Source organism: Seriola aureovittata, chromosome 8, assembly GCF_021018895.1.
Source record: "Seriola aureovittata isolate HTS-2021-v1 ecotype China chromosome 8, ASM2101889v1, whole genome shotgun sequence".
Taxonomy (NCBI): domain Eukaryota; kingdom Metazoa; phylum Chordata; class Actinopteri; order Carangiformes; family Carangidae; genus Seriola; species Seriola aureovittata.
Genome location: NC_079371.1, coordinates 2,170,596 through 2,190,380, shown reverse-complemented (window position 1 = coordinate 2,190,380; position 19,785 = coordinate 2,170,596). Strand labels below are relative to the sequence as shown.

At 42.2% G+C, this 19,785-nt stretch overlaps 1 long non-coding RNA gene across 1 annotated transcript; it reads left to right on the top strand.

Moving 5' to 3' along the window:
- The first annotated feature begins 552 nt into the window (after positions 1 to 552).
- LOC130173215 (uncharacterized) lies at positions 553 to 19,697 on the top strand. The gene is made up of 3 exons (XR_008828383.1): positions 553 to 830; positions 10,400 to 10,497; positions 19,607 to 19,697. It is a non-coding gene; the product is annotated as an uncharacterized LOC130173215 (long non-coding RNA).
- Positions 19,698 to 19,785: the final 88 nt, after the last annotated feature.

Below are 19,785 nucleotides of genomic sequence, written 5' to 3'. Positions count from 1 at the left end.
TGGTTTCAAAAGGTAAAACAATACTATAAATAGCTTATTGCAAAAAAAGGTTAAATAAAAATGAACTACTAACTCTTGTAATATAATTAAATGTCAATTATATTGCAGACTAATCTCATCATTTTACTTTGTTCTGTCTTCCTACTGTAATTTGTAGTTATTTTATTTAATAGGCCTTTATAGTTCATTTTTACACTGGTGCCCATAGACTTCTCTGAAAGGAAATCTGGGAGAAATGTGCTTTAACTCTTTAATATAAAAAATAATAGAAAACATACTGAAGCATTTTTTTTGCCTAAGAAACCTTTTGGAACCATTAAAAACAGAGCTGATCCCTGTCTGTCTCATACAGCTCAGCCTAGTCCTCACTCTGAAGTGCCCACCCCCCTACTTTGCTCTGATTGGTCACGGGAGACGTCCATCTAAAAGGTAGCGTCATTCAGAAAAGCTGTGGAAAAAAAACAGGCGTTTTCCGACGGAGAAAATACGTCATTACGTCTTACGCTCGGGTTACGCTCTGTCTTCCCCCGACGCTCCTGGGGTGATGTTTACAGGCGGGGAAGGCGCCATTTTGTAGCCAGAAAGTTAAAAAACAGTGAAAGACCCGCGAACACATCCGCAGACCCGCGAAAACAGCAAAGATGAAGCCGGACTGCAAGAGAGAGTGAGGGGAGAAGTAAGGGAAGATCAGCGTCTGCTTTGGACTTCTCACGGCGATATTCAAAAACCTGGAATACTGTGATTTTTGTGGCCCGTGGACCCTTTACGGACTAAAGGAATACAAATAATGGAGGAATGGAGAGAGAATCGGAGTTCTACACGTCTCAACGGTAGGCAGTCACTACGCTCCGCTGGTACACGATACAGGTAGATATTAATACATTATATTTATGTGCTTATGGTTTGCACAAATGAGGTACAGCCTGTTTATATTCCTTTTCTTTCTAAGGAGCCATGTCTGGGCCAGCGGGCCATATATATGGGGGAAGAATGTAAAAGTAGATGGACATACTATGTGACTATTCAGAGAGCTAGCTAAGATAAGCAGATGCTGTTGTGACCTGTAAGTGAGTGAGGAAGGTTGATTGACGGCACTTTGCATAATGCTTAAGTGACAATGTTGTTGTGGAGTTAGTAAAACCACTCCTGATCCTGTATGAAGTGAGCTGTAGTGGCCTGCTGTTTATTGTGGATGCTTGTATGCATGTAAAAACAGAGCTGTGCACTGTTTCACTATACTAACAATCTCTGTAAAGGCGGATATAACGTCACACCGCTACTGTCAAGTAGTGAATATCTGCTCAGATTCATAGTCATGTTACTAATTGTCTGATTGTACAGTCTGCTGCTGTGTCATGTGACTTTGTTCTCTGGGAGCTGATAAAATCTCATTCCTCTAACTGTATCTACCCCTGTCCAGATCCCATTCAGTCCCACTGGTGTGACTCTAATTATAAAAATTGACCCTTTAGGACTCAGTAATAAACAGAATGATCTCACATGGAGCTTTTCAACTGTGTGATTCAGTCTAGCTCTGATCTTTCACTGCCTTTCATGCATTAATCACTCGTGTCATACAGCACAACAGAGTGTTGTGATCCCGCTAACAGCCCCACCTGTGCACGGGTGTACTCTAAAGTTTAGAGGGACACCTCCAGATGATTTGTAACACACATAATTACAGGCGAATATGTTGTGTTCACGCATCCTGAGGCTCGACCGCAGTTATGCTTTAATCTACTGAGCAGTTGACTGCCTGTAAAGCTGAGTTATTATTTGTTTACCACACATAAAGTGTACATAGATCACGAGTGGAGTGAAAGTGCAGCCGTCTCACAAACTGGCAGAACAGCTCACCTCAGCAAGAAGAGAGAGGAAGGAGGGGGGTAACGTCTGGTTCCAGCGGCTGAATGAGCCGAGCTGATCACGTCCCTCCTCGTTCTGTTTTGGTGACAAACTCCCCCGTCATTAACCTCTCTCTGCATTAATAGCAGCGTAATTAGTCCCTCATCCTCAATCCATAATGTTGAGTCAAGAAAGTGACGCTAATTTAGATCTAATTAGGCTTTTTGCAGTGCCATTACGCCGCTCTGATATGCAGAGGAGCTAACGACAGGCCGGGAGTTGGGATGTGAGACGCTGTCGGACGGCAGCAGCAGAAGTGGAGTCAGTCTAAGGACCGAAGGCCGACTGTGAGAGAGAGAGGAGGCACGGTCAGTCTGTGGATTAACTGCAAAAGTGCAAATACTAATCAAAAATGTAAAAACTGCTGAGTTTATGATGTAGATACTAAAAAAAAAAGCCTTCATCAATACAAAAACAGAGTTAGTTTAAAAGCCAAAAATAAGGACAGTTGTCAGTGGTTCAGTAAAAATAAAAAAAGGAAGGCGTGACTCGTAAAAGGAAAAGACAAAAGGAACCCACAAATGGCAGCGTTAACTCATAAAACAAACCTGTATATCACATAACAGGAAGTAGATATGCTGCGACCCTGCTGTCTGTCTCAACTCATCACAGGTTGTTGAGATAAGTGCAGGTCTGTGTGATGCTCTATGAGGATCCTAAAAGGTTTATAATATCCTCGATTACACTGATGAACCAGTCCAGTCCACCAAGTTTTGCAGAAAAGATTAAGTTAAGGTCCATATAGTCTAAAGCTAGATGTCCATGTGTAGTGTGATTATAGATCAGCTCTAGCTTCTATATTAATACTGTGAAAGTATCAAAGCCTCAGTCCACAGAGAAATGCACACAGCCTGTATTCAGAAACTGAGCCTTAAAACCAGCCGTCAGGACTTCTGGAACTTTGTGATGTCACAGCAAAGCAGTCACCAAGCCCCGCCCACCTGGACCCACCATCCAGTCTTGCAGGATTTGCTTTCTCTGAGTGTTTACCTGAAATATGCTATACTGTTATGGGATCACTCAGAAAACAGTCAGCCAATCATTTACATGACAAGGTAAAATTACAATTTATATAAGAGAATACAATGAAGATGCTAGTATGAGTCATGAAGTGAAGTAGCACACAGGATTAGGAAAAAAAAAACACTCACTGGAGTGGTCACACCAGAATTTACAACAGAGAAGTTTTAGACTGGAATTAATGGATTTGCTGAGACAAAGTAAATCCAGGCAGAGCTTTTGGGTTCAGTTCAACTCCAGTAAACCTTTTTTTTCCAAGTATATTCTGCCTTTATTAAAGACAGTGGAGAGATAAGAGAAAGCTGGAGCAAAGATCTCCAGCCACACTTGGACCGGGGATGTTGCGGTTTATGGTCGGCGTCTTAACCTCTGAGCTACAGGGGCTTTAAACTTTAACGGAGGACAGTATCATACTAGTTGTGACACACCGGCCGGTTTTCAGTAACAAACTGCTGCAACAACAGAGATGCTGCACGGTCTGCAGTCGGTGTCAAACGGGAGTCACAGGTAGAACGTGACTAAGCAACAACACCTGGTCTGACAGCACTCGCACGTAAATGTTTAAGTGGTACAACATATGGATGGGTAACAAATCCTAACATATGGGTGTGTGAGGTGTTTCTTCCTAGGAGTATTCCCTCCTTTGGTTTAGATCAGGGCCAGATTTGGTAAGGTGAAAATGTGTGGGGGCCGACCATTCAGCCTGACGTTCTTTGAACCATTAACATTAAATACAAATGAAATATTTTATGAAATTTTTATTGCAAATGGCATACTTCATTTTTTTTTAATTTTCAAGTTTTTGCCAAAATCTCTCTGCCTTTCATATTTGAAGAAGAAAAAGTCTGTCTGGAAAAAAAACTTTTGGGAAGATTAAACATATCTATATTCATTTGAAACATTACATATTATTCACTATTAAATGCTCACTGTAAACTTCTAAATTCAAAACTGTGGTTTTGATCATCACAAAAAAATCAATTCACTGAGATTTTAGAATTTATTCACCTCAGAGGACTAAACACATATCTTGCCTGCACTAATGTGAAGGGTGATACTGAGATCTCGACTGCAGTATGTAGGCCTAGTCCAGGTCTGGCTCAAAAACAGTGGATTTGAGGCCGCATATTATTGATTTTATGACAGAGGCTGCGGGCCGGTGAAAATTTGAACACGGGCCGCAATTGGCCCCCGGGCCGGACTTTGGAGATACCTGGTTCAGATGTGGTGAGTGTGAAGGCCAAAGTGTTGCCTACTCAGTGACACCATGTAATCTGGCAGCAACATCCCGTTATGTTGCCAACTTAAATTCCCCATTCAGAAATGTAATATATGACATATACTGTATTTCCCTATATAAAAGCATATATTGTTATGACATATATACACCCTCAGGATATGTTAAGATATGTTTACATAGATATGTAACATATGTCTACAACAGCGGTTCCAAATATTTTCCAACTCATTTGAAAATCTCAAAAATGTACAAAAATGTGCAATACAATACAGAGGCCAAATAATGTGTTCTTTTTATTTGAATGAAAACAAACATTCAGGACCGAACTGAAAACAGGGCAAACACGTAGGATGCTCAGCTTTTCTTTTTTGTTTGACGGGGCAGAGATCACTTGTCGATTCACCATCTGTCTCTTGACTCTTTCCTTTTAACTCTTCATGTTGATAACCAGCTCTCCATTTAGATTCTCCAGGTTTTGCCATAGATGAAATCTTTTAAAGTGCAATCAGACTGAGACAGCAAACAAATATACAATGTGGTCCGACTGGTGACCCACCTTCATAAACATACATATTTGTATGGACAAGATATACTGTATGTCAATATATGAAAATTGTTCCAATTTTGAATAGATCTCATATATAATTTTTTACATATATGTTTTTATTTAGATTTCATGTGTGGAAATTCAACATATTACATTTGCATATGGGTTGCCACCGGCGCAGATTACTAATCTGATGCTGATTTCATTTTGGCCCACAGGTTCGTTACTGTGTATAATATGAGTCTTTTAAAATCCTCCTTTGTCCTTGTAATTTAGATTTTGTTCCAAACCACACACACACGCACACCTGCCTGGAAATAAACTGACATCTACACCATTAAAAATAACCGATAAACACAGCCTTTGTGTGTTCCAGCGCCCGTGTCCAGCAGCAGCAGCAGCACCTGTGGATCTGTGTGAGGTCTTGATGTCCAGTTAGCGGTTTATCTTTGTAAAGAATCTGTTAATGACGGGTGCCTGTGACAGGGTCGAGCGCTCATCTGAATCAATACGGCCCGGACCGTCCCGCGCTACTGATTAAAGCAGATCACCCGACACATCCAGAAAAACACAGAGCAGCACAATAAGTATCAGCACAAATATTGAGCACAAAATCAAAGCGCAGTGACACGGCGGAACGAGCGGCGGATCCGCTCCGGTTAGCGTTATGCGCCACTGTATCTTTCACTGAGTAAAAGTGATTGAATATGTTTTCCCCCCTTTCAGAGGCCATTAGCGGGCTGATTGTGATCAGTGGGGTTTGCATCATGCTGGTTTAAAGAGCGACGGCTGCTACTGCTTTTCTAATGGCCCACAGGAAGAAGAAGAAGCCATTAGCAAATTAGCAAGTCCATCCTCGTCAGGGCTATTAGCCCGAGCCTTTACTTCTGTGCTCACAAAGTTACTGAGAAACAGTAGACGCTGCTATGAACTCTGACAGACTGATGGCACCAATGATGTTAGAGACTGTGTTCCCTGAATCTCTGGTCAAATATTTAAAGATACAGACCCTAGATTTGTTGTAGCATCAGCTAATCTGAACAGTGACACTCTCTCTTCATGGAAAACAGTGAATCTTTCAAAGAGTCATCACAACCTTTAAGTAATCCTCTGCCAGAAAGCAAATCTAGGCGACTCAAAACAACAAGTAAAGAGAGGTCAGTGTTTTTCATGCGACTGATGCTTGTTGCTAAGGAACATGCATGATTTTCCTCTCAAAAACTTTGCAGCTTACAAACCATGCAAGTACCTGAGTTTCTTACACCACCCACACTCTGTTAGAAGGAGTCATGTATCTCACAGTGTGAACACGTGAGAGTCTGGATCAGTGGAGTGACAGCTGGGTTTAACAATTTGACTTTGATGTCATCAAAATGAACCCCCTTGAAAGACTTGTGTTGCTCATGAATGACATCAGTCTGTCATTATAAAACAGTACATGCAACACTTTGTCTCTCATACTGTAACAGTGCTCCCAATGTAATTGTGTGAAACACAAAAAATAAGGAAAATAAGTGTCTGACTTTTTGGTGTCTGGTGAGACCTGCAATGCTGCTGGCACGACTCTGATTGGATAGATAGGTCATTATGTTTTGTTAATGAACTCAAAACAACCTGTTTCAGTACGACCTTTGGTAAAAAGCCAAATAACTAATTGATAAATAATTAAAGTTCCTCTCCAGATGTTTTAAACTATGTAAAAAGTAGTCTTTGTTTTGTTTAACTTGGTTTTCACACATAAAAAGTGAAAAGATAGGAAAACTGAGGCTGAAGCTCATCTACTTTTACTTCCTCATTGAGAAATCTGGATGAGGCCTTATGCCCCGCCCACCACCTGCTGGCTCCAGGTGGACAGGTGAAAGAGCAGAGAGTATCAAGATGGTTAGAGGAGGAAACATCAGAGAGACTCAGCCACATGTTTGAGCCTCAGTCAGACCCAGACTCAGAGGAGGAGTCTGTTGAGACCAGAACCGGAGACTAGCAGATGGGTCAGAACGGTTAGCGTAGTTAGCATTTTATAATTTGTTTACGTTGTTCGTTAGCTTGGTGGCTGACAGTATTAATGGTTGTCCTAATGCTAACTCTCTCTCTCTGTACTGACAAGGTTTCAGGTTTATTTAGCCCCGCCCCCCCATCCCCTCAAGTTGACAGGATTGGTTCCTTAGGTTTGTGACGTATGAAACCCCAAATCTGTTTTTATGAGACTGTCTGTCGTGATACATTGGTGATTCATGATGTGTCTTGTATTACATAAAAATATCATATGTACACGTTAACAAGGTTAAAAACTTAACTTTTATCAACACTGCATTTTATTGACATACAGTCTCTCTGTCCAGGGTTTGCCAGTCCCTGGGGTGAAGACCGGTACCTGGCCTCAGAATATTTGTTTCCAGGCCTTGAGGAAGTTATATAATTTGGCAAAAAACAAAGCTTGAATAATAATTATCTGACTTTCAAGGCTGTTGCAGGGCTTTTTTTTTTTTTGCAGTAATTACCTTAACTTGGCACAAAGTGTGCCAACCCCCGCCCCAACCCTGAAACCCAAGTTGGCACGTCCCCAACAAAAGTGTCATTATAAAAACTGTCTGCAGAGTCAAAAAGTTTGGGAGCCCTTACATTAGTCATACCAACTTTTCACAAAGCAAAGGGGAAATAGTGTGAACACTGACAAAAAGTCCACTCTCCCGCGGTGAGCTGGCTGTCGCTCAGTGTCCTCAAATCCCGAATGAGTGGGATTCGACGTTACAATGAAGCTCGGAGGGGAAGAAAAATCCTGAGATCCTCAAGGAAAAAAAAGGAGTTAATCTGATCTGCTTTATACACAAAACGCTTTTTAGTTTCCCCGTAAAACTCCAGAGCAACTAATAAGAGTTAGTGCTGACTGAAGAGTGGCTGTGATCCGATTGGCTGACCTGTTTCGGCCTCACAGCAGGTGGTGCGGCCTGAGTGGCGTTATCCTGCTCTCGGGGGGTCACAGCGTGTCAGGTGTATTTCCTGTGCTGCCCTTTGGCTCTTCCTGTCATCACTGTCGCTGCTGGACGCTGAAAAAAACCCCAGAATAATTAGGAACAGGAGGATTCCTCCAGGGCCAGATTGAGACTGTTTAACGCCCCCCCACCCCCCCGGTGGCTCGCTCGTGTTTTGAGTTTAACTCCCTGAGGCTACATTTGAGATTAAAAAACTGAAGATTTATTTTTTTCTTTCGTAGCGTGGTTGTTGTTGATTTATTTCTCTGCTTTTTTTTTTTTTTTCTTGCTCCATCCTGCTATGCCACTGTGAGTCTGTACTGAAAACAGGCTTTGAAGATGACACGTATTGGCATATGGTTAGGGATGGTTTAATTTAATTTGTGTGGTATCTTACAGGTCCCCTGATTACAACTGTTTGGGAGTTAATTGGTGTCGCTCGGTCCTCTGAGGAGAACAGAAGGCAGACCGAGGCTGGCGTGCACACACACCTCCAGCTCTTTTTTGTTTTATTAAGCAGAGAAGTGCATTGTTTCTTCATTCATCAAATGTGTCAGATCACCCAAAATTAGATCCAAGCGCTCCCTCTTTTCTCCTTGTTGGGATTTTCCAACTACCTGTTCTCGACGGCGATGCAGGAAGCTGTAGGCCAGATCAGCCCGCCAACATCAACCTGCCCAGAATGCTGTTTACCGCTTTTTATTTCTTCTTCTTTTCGACTCATCTCCATGTTTTCCTCGTCGGTGGTTTTATTTGAAAGTCAATCGTGTTGGTTCACAGTCAAACTGGCAAAAAAAAAAAGAAAAAAAAAGTAGCGTGCACAGATGTCGGTATTCAGCGGCTTGGCAATCAAAAGTAAAAGATGGCACGACTCCTTCATCACCGCGCGCCGCGCTTCTTTGAACGAGGTGGTCGTTGAGGCCGGAGCTCATCGCCAGCCCATTAGTGGAAGGAAGGACGAGGAGCAGATCCAAGGCTGCGCTAATCACACGCTGAAACCAGCCAAGAGAAGAAGTCTGATCTGATCACCTGACCGACAGATATAAAAAAAAGTAGAAGAGATCCAGAGATGATGTAGAGAATATTACTTCACACAATATGTCAGTGTTGGACAAACATACAGAGGATTTAGCTTTTGCACACGCCACAAATATAAAATCAAATGTACTGGTCCTAGAATGTAATTATAACAGCTGTGTTGCTGAATTAATAGAAAATAAGATTATTTCATCTTGTCCTGCTAAAAAAAACAAAAAAAAAACAAAACTTGTCCTGAGGGTGGCATCAGAGGAAACTGATACCTCAATAAAAATCAGCTGTGCTGATCAGTATTTATTTATCAACAGTGAGTGTACCCATACAGAAATGTAGTATATGACATATATGTCCTTATATCACGAGTAAATATAAGGGGGATATATTATTATCGCATGTATACATCCTCCGGATATATAAAGATATGAGTTCATAACATATATGAAAGTGGTTCCAGACTGTTTATAATATCAACATGTATTGACAGGTTTTGGGACGGATATATATGTATTTAACATATATCTACAATATAAGCGTACAAACATACACATACATATTCGTATGGGCTGGACATACTGTAATCGTTCCAGTTTCTAATAGGTTTCATATATCATTTTTACACGTTTTTATTTCATAACCTTACCCGTACATTTGCTTATGGATATTTAATGTGGACAGTGTCACGTGTGTTCATGATCTCACAGAGACCTCTCACCAACTCTGCTTTTTCTTTGCGGCATTTTTATGTGTTTATTGGACTGGACGGTGCAGAGACAGGAAACATGGAAACATGGGGATAGAGAGCGGCAGCAACGAGTCCTGCTAGTGTGATTTGAGTCGGACCTTCGATGTCCTCTGTCGCCTTCCTGCTTATGATTCCATCAAAGCTTCAGTTGTTGAAAAGCTGAGAAAAATCCAACAGTCAGCGCTGATCAGCTGGAGCCACTGATATGACAGACAGACAGACAGCGAGGAGGGCAGACGGACCGGCTGGTAGACAGGCCTCGGCGCTGGCAGCTGCATCAACATGCAGAACGGCATTCTGGGAAGACAGGGAGGAAGGAGAAGGGAGGCTTCAAATTGAAAGTGGCAGCTGTAGCTGAACTCCAGAGCTGTTTTTCTTTCTCTTCTTTTTTTTTCGACAGGAGGTCAGAAGTCAGCGGAGTCTGAAGGTCTTCTTCTCCATCAGAGGTTTTTCCTCAGAGCTGAACCCGGAGCACGCGCCACAAACAACACAACAGCGCGGTGACACGTATCCTCTGATGGGACTCTTCTTCTCTCCATCCTTTTTCATTTTTCATCCCTCCTTCCTTAAAGAAACCCATCTCATTACGCTCGAGTCCCGACGGGATTAAGAGAACTTCCTGTCCTGTCGAGTCAGTCCAGCTCCTCACTGTCACTCGCCCGCGTCGCTACATGTTTAATGCTGGTACATGAGTTGTGCATTTACAGCGTTTGGCAGCGTGCTGTGACACCAGGCGGTTATTGAATCGCTCCTGCTGCTTCTCAGTTTGGCTGTAGTAAACATCCCACACCTCCGAGGCCCCCGCTCGGATGTCACTGTTTGTTTCTATGTCGGAATTTGTTGACACGGAAACAATTGTTTGTGAGTGCACTGGTAAAACTCTCCATTATAAAGTCTGTAACGGAGTCCTCTAAGTCCTTTTCCTGTCTTTTCTAAAGGTGTTGACTCCGAGCTGACGATGAAAAGGATTTGGGCCTGACGACTGATGGGACCAAGTTGGACCGGGTCTGTTCCAGTCGGGGTCTGCTCCAATCAGGTTCAGTCACTGCCCGTCATAAGTCCCAGAGTTTTTAGTCTCACACTAGAAGATTTTGTAAAGACTGGGGATCCTGCAGGGTCACTATTTACAAGATTATTTCCCATCATGCTCCTGGTCATTTACATTTACATTTTGAAATTCTACATCATTATTATCATTACCATCATGCACTCCTACGTGCTCTCCGCGCTTTGTAGGTTTCAGCTCAACTTCTGGTTTGTCACAAGTTTAGCTTAAAGCAGCTTTAGTTGCCAAAACACACTGAAAAATTATGTTTTTATTTTTTTTATTTGTGTCATTTGTAAGGCAGCACTTGTTGGACAGCTTTGCATTCTGGGTTTGATTTTCTGACAATAGAGTTTGTGAAAGCAACAATATCCGGCAGCTGACTGTCACATCTCAGCTCCCGTAGCCTCTCGTTAATACTTAAATGCAGCGTTGGAAGGTTGCTATGGGTAACTGTAAAGAGATGAAGTGATGTGTGAAGATGATATTAAGAGACGGTTAAAGACACAGGAAGATTTCACAGAATCATTTTATCATCTTTGTATCAATCACTGGTGCTGGAGCAGAAATGATTCACACTTCAGGAATCCAGCTGGGTCGAGATAAAGTCACTGTGATTGGGGGAAAAAAAGCTCTCTGCAGCAGGTTTCAGATCTCTGCAGGTAGATATTAATAGTGATGTAAAATAAAATACACCCGTTCGACAATCTGTGACATCATTGTATTCAGTGGAAAAGTGTTTGTAGGACACTTTTAAAGATAGATAGGCTCTGTTGTGTTTTTCTGTGTTTATTAGAAAAATGTCCATATTACATAAAAACAAACAGAATGTGATTTTCTTATTATCACATTCATATTCTGGCTCATCCTTTGCTCCTCCCCGAGTCTATGCATTCAGCGTTCGGCCTCTGGTTCTCAGCGGCGGCGATGATGAAGTGAAGCTGTGATAATTTTGCTGTCAGTGTTATAAACAGGGTCCACCGAGTCTGACCCGTGGCTCAACACATCGCCCATGAATCAGCCAGGCCCTGTAAACACTTGGGCAATAAATAACTATAATTAAAAAATACTGGTTATTGCATAAATTAGGTAATCAATTAGGCTGCATTTGGTATTCATGCACTGCCTGCTCAGCCTGCAGTTTGACTTATTAGACTCTCTGAGGCTCCACCGTGGTTCACTGAGATTTGGAAGATGGTATTTTTCTTATACATGTGTGTGTGTGTTTGTGTGTTAGTAACACTGAGAGAGAGTAATGGTGCCTTTGCTTCTGGTTGCTGCTTTTGCATGTAAACACAAAAAAATCAACATTTTAACCAAATATTTAGTTCATTAATGAGTCCTAATATCTTAATTTCTTAAAAGAGTTGAGTAAATTTGGCTAATGAGGGGAAATAATTCAATTATTTTCGCAGTTCAGTTTTTCTCAGCTATTTTGTTTCACATTCATTAAATACTGTATTTTTAAATATGGTTTTATGCAGCATGATAAGGAGCATTTGGCCGATTAAATTAGCCATTTATGATATATAACTCAAATGATTCAATTATAGCTACTGTACATGTGAATTCATGAATTTGTTATTTATACGGTCGAAAAAAAGTGCTGACTGTGCCTTTAATCGATGTGCAGTTAGTTTACTTTCCCCTGCAAACAGGTTTCCTGCAAGGGTTTCTCCCACACTCGTCTCCCATGGTGCACCTCACTTAGAGATCATGAATACTTGATGGGAAAAAGAACAACAATTGTTACTTAAGTCCTCTTTAATATTTAAGGGACAAGCGTGGCAGGTCTGCAGCGGTGGCCTTGTAGCCAAAAGCACAGAGGAGTTTCGTGCAATTAACTGCCGGGGGGAGAACAGGAAGGAGGAAATGGAACAAAGAAAAATGCTTTTTGGTAAAAGATGCAAAATAAATATATTAATGCAACTGTTCAAACTGCTCCCATTTCGGCCTGAATTTAATTGGAGCCTCTGAGAACTCTGCAGAAATAAAACTGAAGTCGATAAACGTGCGCGGAGCCGACAGATTGCTTCATATCCATGCAGCGGGCTCAGCCCACATTAAGAATGGCCTCGGCATCTTCCTCCTCCCTCTGAAGGCTGCTGGAGCCTTGGCAGCAGCTGCTTTTGTTTATTCTGCACCTAACATGTCCTCCCCCAAAAGTTTACCCTTGATCAACAAGCATATTAGGTTATGCTAATATTAGTCGTCATTAGGAATCTGCTCACGGCGCCGGTTTCCTCTCCGTTCACTGACTCATTTGTTTTGATTACTCCTTGTTCCCTCCCAGAGCGTTAGCGGGCGGTGGCTCCGCTGGGCAGCGTGGGCGCGCTAACAGAGGTCAGGGGTTAAATTCTGCACATCTATATCATTCGTGTTAGCTTTCAGCTAATGTGCCTCTCCCACCTCCAGCTCTTAAACATGACAGAGGTGCGCTAATGGACAGCTGGAGGGCTTTAATGTACTGAAGAGCGACGAGCAGACCGACAGCTCCGGCGTCCATCTCTCTGCAGCAGAACACACACACATGCACGTGCGTGCACGCAGAACAACAGCAGCCATTTACACTAAAACTCAAACATATATCCAACATAAGCAGGTGTTTAGGCTGTTAAGAGTCCTTAAATCACAACATAATGAGAAGAAAACAAAAGGTTTATTTTTGCTTTGAACAAATGGAATCTCTTAATGAACTCGAACAATAAACAGTAGATTAAAATCATTCACAGAAAGAGAGTAAACGAAGCAGGTGAAACTTTTTCTTTTTATCTGCAAATATATGAGTAGCACAAACTAGCGGAAGCTGTTACTTGATAAATTATATTATTAAGATGATGAAAATAAAAGGTTTGGTCTGGGTCTATTTCTCCTGATTTAGTGGAGGCAGTCAGAAAGTCCTGTTATCTCTGATTCAGAATTAAACTCAAAAGTTTGAGCAATATGACATGAATGTGGCATCAGTCTCTAAAGCTACAAAAGCAGAAATTATAGATAAACAACAATAACGCATCATTTTGAAATGAGTTTTTGCATTTTGCTGTGAAATGCAGAAGTGAAGAAGTTTGTTCGTGGCGGCTGAGAGCTCTGAGTGATGGAGGGCTTTTGGTTGACTCATCGCCTCCCTGCAGGCCTCTAACTTTCCCTCTCCCTTGCTCTCCTTCCCCCCTCTCTCTCTGAGATTTTCACACTGTAAATCCTGGAAATCGCCAGCGAGCGGCCGCGGCAAAGACAGCGGACATCATCGATGTTCTGCTTCTCCTGCTAAGAACTAAATCCATCATACATTGTGTTTCTCTCTCTCTCTCTCTCTCTCTCTCTCTCTCTGTGTTTTATTTTTTTTCTCCTCCTCACACAAACTGAGGCAGATTGTCCGACCTTGTTCAGAGCTGCGAGGGATCAGCAGGTTTTCACACATCCTGTTATCAGCTTTTGTCTTCTCAAGAGTATCTGATGGAGAACATAAGGACTGGAGTGTATGTGATCATCCACAAACACAAACATTAACACCACCTTCAGTGTAGAGGGAGCTTTCGGTTTGATGCATGACTCCAGGAAATCTGTGCACGCTGCAGCAAAAAAATCTCTTATAATATCTAGTCTATTTAAAAATAATCTCTCAGAGCAGTATGACTATTTAAACCTGTTTGTCATTACAAATTAAGTTCTTTTATTTTCTAAAATGAACTTTCTTTTTTTTAAATTCTATTTTATTCTTTATTCTTGTGCAGTATTTTCAGATTTGTGATGTGAAAGGTGGAGAATGTAGATTAAAAAGTTTAACCACATCACAGTATATGTAACTTCACCACAGTCACAGTCTGCTGATCCGCTCTGGTTTCCTGGCTGCTCGGGAACTGCAGGGAAGCGGAGGAGTGCTTCCAATACACTGAGCCTCACCTCCGTTACAGCAAATAAACTACATATCTCATTATTACTAAAGGAGGGAGAGAGCGAAGTCATCTTCTTCTGGAGTTGAAGTAAATAAAGACTAAACTATTGTGGATGTCAGATAGAGGCTGTGCTCTGTGTGAAGACTATATAAGAAAGATAGTCTGTCTCGGGCCCCGTTGGGTCACCTGGTTGACCACGGGTCAAGTCCGGCCTGTGGCCTTTTGCTGTGTGTCATCCTGTCTCTACGACTATAATAAAGGCAAAAGCCTGAAAAAATAACTTCTATTATATTATTTTATTTATTTATTATTTATTATATTATATATAGTAATATTCTGTCTCTTCTAACTTTCCCTCTGAGTGATAATTTCATAAGGAAATCCTGCTGAACACAGCTCCGTCTTTGTCTTTTAATTTATGTGTTTGGTGATTTTGTCAGACGACGTCGCTGTTATAGAATCATGATCTGACCATAGGCGGTCCAGGTGACGACTTTTGATCAACATCTACATGACGAATGTAAAGAAGCTGATCAACACATCCCAGTATGACTTAAAGTGGTGATTTGCAGGTGATATGATTTTAATTTGTTGAATTAAACTGGACCTAAAGTGGTTTAAAAGTTGTAGAAGTTACATTAAACTGTATAAACACCAATGTAATCCCAATCACTACATTTTAATACATAGCAGGTTTTTTCTGCTTCTCATATTTCTACAGACAAACGGTCCAATGTTGGTTAAAAGGGAAATTCTTGTTAATTGCAATGTACAAACTCACCAAGTTAGTGGCTGAGACCTGGGAGCTGACGGTTCAAGGAAGGTCGGAAACCCACCTTTAAAGGAGTGCTTGTGTTTTTCTTTTGTCTCTGTGTAGACAAATACCATGGAGAGGAAAATATTATTCTAAGTGATAGAAATGATCAGAAAGAAAAACCCAAAATAAGACTAAAAAACATTGACATGTATTGAATTTTCCTTTTGCTCTCGCCTCAGACAAAGACTGTTTGTGTTAAAGTGCTGGGGCAACACTCAAACGGCACTATTAATGTTCACAGAAGAAGAAAAGCTCGGAGGGTCAAGAGTGACACCATCTTTATCAGAGAAGTCTACTTCCTGTTAGCCGCCAGCAGAGCGTCCACAGGAAGCTACGGCTTGACCTCCGAGATTAAAGCCTCCACCGCTGCTCCGCATCCCTCCTTCAGGGGAGTGAAAGTTGTTCACACACAAATATTGATCCACGTATAAGAGATCACAGGCAGACAACACGCCGAAACGCACATACACACGGGCCGGGACGGCTTTCTGCTTTATCTGGGATTTTCTCTCCCTGACAAAAGAGCTCATGGCGAGCTCGTTAAGACGGGTCGTGGAATAAGGAGGGCGGCTTCGCTCGTCCCCGAGATGGAAGATGAATCTGAGCCTAATGACCTTCACTGACAGACGTAATTCTATCAGGACCCAATCAGCTGGAGCAATTAGGCGCTCTTTGTGAGCTGTGGAAAGGGTGTGTGGATCCTAACCGGGGTCAATTAGAGAGTATAGAGCCGCCGCTCGACTCCCACTACATCACTCTGTCACCGGCTGACCAGCCTCCCCCTTCCACTTTAATCACATAATATAAATGTATCTCACTCGCCCTGCCTTCATCTCTCTTTCTCTTCCTCTCTGTCCCCAGGCAGCTTCATCTTGGTCAGCCAGGGGGTTTTTTTTTCTTTCTCTCCCTTTTTTTTTTTTTTTTTAAATCAGTATGGGCCGTTTTCCTCATATTATTTCCCTAGAAAAGCTTCCTGTTGTGGCCTGGAGGTTATCAGACGCAGCAGAGTCGCTTCGTTCCCCCCGCAGAGTCTCTGAAGGGTCACATTCTCATTGTCATTGATCTTTATTCTCATCTTTCTGTACTTTTAATAGCGGCTTCCTCTTGTTAGGGTGTGTTTGCATATTAGTGTTTTAGTCTCGATGGCAGCCAGTGACCTCGAAAAAACAGAAACCTCTGCTGCTGCACATCAGAGTTCAGTCTGAGGTTTCTGCAGATCGCTCTGATCACTGTTTTTTGACTGGAATCAAGACCATCATAATCACAAACCTCACCCTCTTCTCCACCTGGTGTTATCGTGTAATCTTTTCTCTGGATGTCTTATCTGCGTCAGGAAAAACACGTTAATGGGGGGTAATTAGATCTCATAGAGAAGCGTCACTTTGCTTGACCTGATACTCATCATGTTTTTTCACAGGTCGGCTTTTAGTGTAATTTGCATATTTTCAGCAGGAGAAGGAAAACAAAGCCAACTGGACTCAGTCAAGACCAGAGACTGTCAGAGACGACATGAGACCATGAGTCAAAACACCCTACAAGACCCACATACAGGAGATAATGGAAAACACGTACGGAGGCCAGACATGAGACCAGGACTAGGGGCCAGATTCACAAAGACAAACTTAACAGCTGGACTTCAGATGGACGTGTAAGCAGGTGTCGGCCTTTATTTTAGTAATGTCTCGGACATTCGGAGGAAGAGAGGAGCAGAGCTGCAGCCACCTGGTGGTGAGTTGGATCAGATGGCAGGGTCTTTGACTCCCACCTCCAGAAGAATAAAGGTTAATACCAGGTGGAGAAGTCCAGGTGTCTGGACCAAGTGGGACATAGTCTGCTTCAGTGTCGGGTCAGTTTGTGATCATAGCCAACAGATAAAATCATAGTGTTTCAGATCATTTACCATTGATTATTTATTTAATGTCTTGTGTTTTTATTAAAAGGTTGTGGAGTTTAAATTGTTACCAACCCAGTTTGATCTACAGTCAGCTGTAGCTCATTAAAAAGAAATGTTCATATCCTTTAGGCCGTTTTCTTCCCCATAAAACCTTTTGAAAACCCTTTTTAAAAAATAATAAGACACATAACTGCTTTTTACAGGACATAATCACCACACAGTGTTCAGCCCTGTGCAGTTGAGAAGTCAGTATAATATCATGTCTGAGCTCAACGCTACAACACTAGCAGCCCTACACTGATTCTGCTGAGAGTCCCCGATGATGCATTGTCCTGTCCAGAAGGACTGACGGTCCCTGAAGGCATCACGATGCTTAGCTAGATAAATTTGGTACCTCCGGTCGTCACTGCATCTGCGTCCCTCCTCAGATCGTTGCGTCTTCCCTGTAGGACGCTCTTGTGCAGGCCTCCATCTGCGCTGACGGCGAGCTCATCACTCAGCTGGCTGCATGAGAGCACTTCAGGAGGAGAGAGGAAGAGGAGAGGGAGGAGCCCGTCGGGGGATGCCGCTACCCAACGACAACAGTCATCAGCAGAGGAGCATTCTGGGAATTCTTTTCTTCTCCTCCACTCCTCAAAACACATGTTGAACCCATCTGCTGCCGCCCGGCTTGATGGGGAGGCACCTGACATGTGAACGCCGCACATCATCCGAAGTTTGTGACAAAAGGCAATGTTATTCTGTGACAGCCCGTGTGGTTGCATTGTGGGAGGTTGGTGGCAACGCAACAGACTGCATTTACAGGGGATCGGATCACGCCACATGAGGTACCTTCAGCCGGTTTATCGCCAATGCTTCGCAGAGGGATATGAGCTGTGTGTGTGTGTGTGTGTGTGTGAGGGAGGGAGTGTTTGTGTGTGCATGTTTTGTTTACCTGCAACCCTTCAAAAACAGCTAGCGTGCAGAGTGAGGTAAATAGTAAAGAAGAGGTAATTGCACACAAGGGGACGAGTGTGTTTATGTGCGTGTGTATATTAACGATGGAGTGCAAATGGGAGATAGTCTCAGTGTGTGTGTGTGTGTGTTTATCTGTGTGCAGCAGTGTGCAGAGAGCTGTATGTTTCATGCCACTGCAGAGTTGGCACAGGTGTCAAAAAAAAAGTCTGTAATTAGAAAACAAACAAACAAACAACAGCGTGAGTGAGTGATGGAAGTGAAGGAAGTGGGCGTAGAGGAGAGACGTCTGTCAACGTAGGAGGAATCACATGATTAAACACCAACAAACAAGACGAAAAACAGCTCAAGTCGCAGTGATTCAAGGAGAAAATGTAGATGAAACATGGAACTGCTTCACTCTTGGATGGACATGAAGAACCTCATCCAATTATCAGTAGTAAAGATTCTTTTTTGTTTGTTTTATTAAATAAAAAGTCAGATTCCAAGCCTGGGGACACAAAGACTGAAGGGGGAGATTTCAACTACGACTCCCAAGATGCATTTCATTAAATTTCATTAGCTTCAAATTCTGTGTGCGTGCTTCAGCTCTGTGTTGGAGCTAGAATTCAGCAACTGTGGTGTCAAACATGAAGCATTAAATTAAATTAAAGTAATTAAATTTGTAAGTTGAGGAACTGAAGATATTAACTTCTCCTTGATCTGTGCAGCTACAAATCCTTCGTATAAAGTTGGTCAGAACGGTGGCGACAGAAGAAATAAATATGTTGTAGCATGTTAGCTTGCAATTCTACACCTTTGCTAACAAAATTACAGTTAACATGTTATCATGCTAATACTTAGCATATTTTTGACCTATTGACCTCATGATGGCACTGAATGAATTAATGAATTCATTCCGAGACATGAACGTCTGAACCAAACTTCATGACAACACAATCAATAGTTTCACTGGATCACTGGTGGAGGCACAGTGGACTAAAAGTATAAAGTTTTTACCTGCTGCTGGTGTTAGATTGAAGATCACAGTGTCATTAAAATTGAATGGGGTTCAAGACATTTTATTTTGTGGAAAATGGTAATAAATATGGTTATTTACTAGTAGCTTGGTCATAAACTTTTTACCAGAGGGCGACACTATAAGAAATAGTTTGCTGTCAATTTGGCCATTAAATTCAGATTTTGTTTGTGTACAAGTGGATGTTTTGACTTGGCAACGGCGCTAGAGTAAGAGGTCAAGAGGTCAACAAGATCATCAGGAATCATCCTCTGGAAATTATGAGTATCTATATGAAGTCTGAGATATTTCTCTGCACCCAAGAGTTCGGCCCAGCTGTTAGTGGGACTGAAAAAAAAAACAAAACCACAACAACAACAAAAAAGAACTGGCATCTTCTGCATTAATTTGTCCTTCAGGTTGCCATGACAGCGAGCACTTTGTGAGATTTGAATGTTGGGTTTTGTTTTACTGACTTTGTGCTGTAAATAACCTGCAGCAGGTGGACAGGCACCTTAAAACTCTGACATTTATTATCTCTGCAGGTGCTGGCAGCCGCTCGCAGAGAGTCAGCACAACTGGAGGCTCCTGACAACACAGTGTACTGCAGGTTGACCTCTGACAAGTGTTTCTGTGTGTGTGTCTGTGTGTGTGTGTGTGTGTGTGTGTGTGTGTGTGCGTGTGCGCACGCTGCATGCATCCTTACCAAATGATATGTCTGAGC